This window comes from Monopterus albus, unplaced genomic scaffold (genome assembly GCF_001952655.1).
Source record: "Monopterus albus unplaced genomic scaffold, M_albus_1.0 scaffold96.1, whole genome shotgun sequence".
NCBI classification, from domain to species: domain Eukaryota; kingdom Metazoa; phylum Chordata; class Actinopteri; order Synbranchiformes; family Synbranchidae; genus Monopterus; species Monopterus albus.
Genome location: NW_018127976.1, coordinates 396,127 through 397,398, shown reverse-complemented (window position 1 = coordinate 397,398; position 1,272 = coordinate 396,127).

Genomic DNA, 1,272 nt, shown 5'->3' with positions numbered 1-1,272 from the left:
CATGAATGCTGTCTGCAGACAGGAAAGTCCACTCCTTACCTGCTGTGTGTGTGTGCATTTTATTTAAGATTACAACAGCAAAATGCATACATTACCAACCAACATTGAGCTCCCCTCTAGTTAAACTCATAATAAAGATGAACAATTCCAGATTCATGTCTGTGTATTCTGATTTTTTCATCCTACACTCTGCAGTCTTGCACTATGTCACTCAGGTAAATTTTGCAAGTGTAAGCATTGGTCAAAGATAGAACAGCATGAAAAGTAAATGTATTGCTGCTCCGTCATTCCGATGTTTGCTTCACCCATCTGGTGCATGTTGGAAGTCAATTTGGAATTCTGGTCTCCATTTCTTGGTCCGTGGCATCAGATCTCAGATGATTCAGTCACACAGCAGCTGTAACACACACATATGCAATTTTACAAAAATCGGATGTAGGCAAAAATTCTGAATTGGACATCAAGACCTGTAGTGTAAAGCCAGCTTTGAATACACATTTACGTACTGAATTATCTGTTACTGAACAACGATGAATTCGTGGTAAAAGTAACACTAGTTCAACAGTACCAAAATACTCTTTAAACCAACAGCAAGTACTTGAAATCATCACAGTATGTTCGCAACACTTTCGTTTTACTACTACTCTAGTATGCATTACAATCTCAAAACCTTTACTAGCGTAAAGCAACGCAAGAATAGCAGTGTAAAACGGTCACATTTCAGGACTTACGTGCTGCGGTTCAAACTTTCACAAACGGACCTCAAAGTTATACAAATTATCACAAAAATATCTTTCGCTGGTAAACAAGTAAAGCGAAGCTTAAAGCTTTCATTTTGTGATCGTTTCAACCGTACTGACCTGTAAAATAAAGGTAAAGTTTTGGAGCAATGTTTTATTTATTGATTGATTTATTTTCCCCAATACTTTATTGAGGCATTGACAGTAGTTATACACAAGTAAATAGATCGGAAACAAGAGGACTATAACATAAAATAAAGAATATAAAAACAAGAACAACATCGAAGCAGACAATGTGAACATGAAACTTTTAGGCCAGGGGGTGACTTAATGGGTTAAGTTAAGTAAAAACATTCAGGGAAGTACATATATTACAAATTTTGATAGCTTTTTTATTTTCGCTCTTCAGGATGGAGGAGAAATAATTTTTAATTTTGCATAACAGAGCAGGGAAGAAGGGTTTAGATTTAGAGAATTTGCATTTGTGAATATAAAATTTTGCCATGAGTAGAATAAAGTTAATTAAATGTAG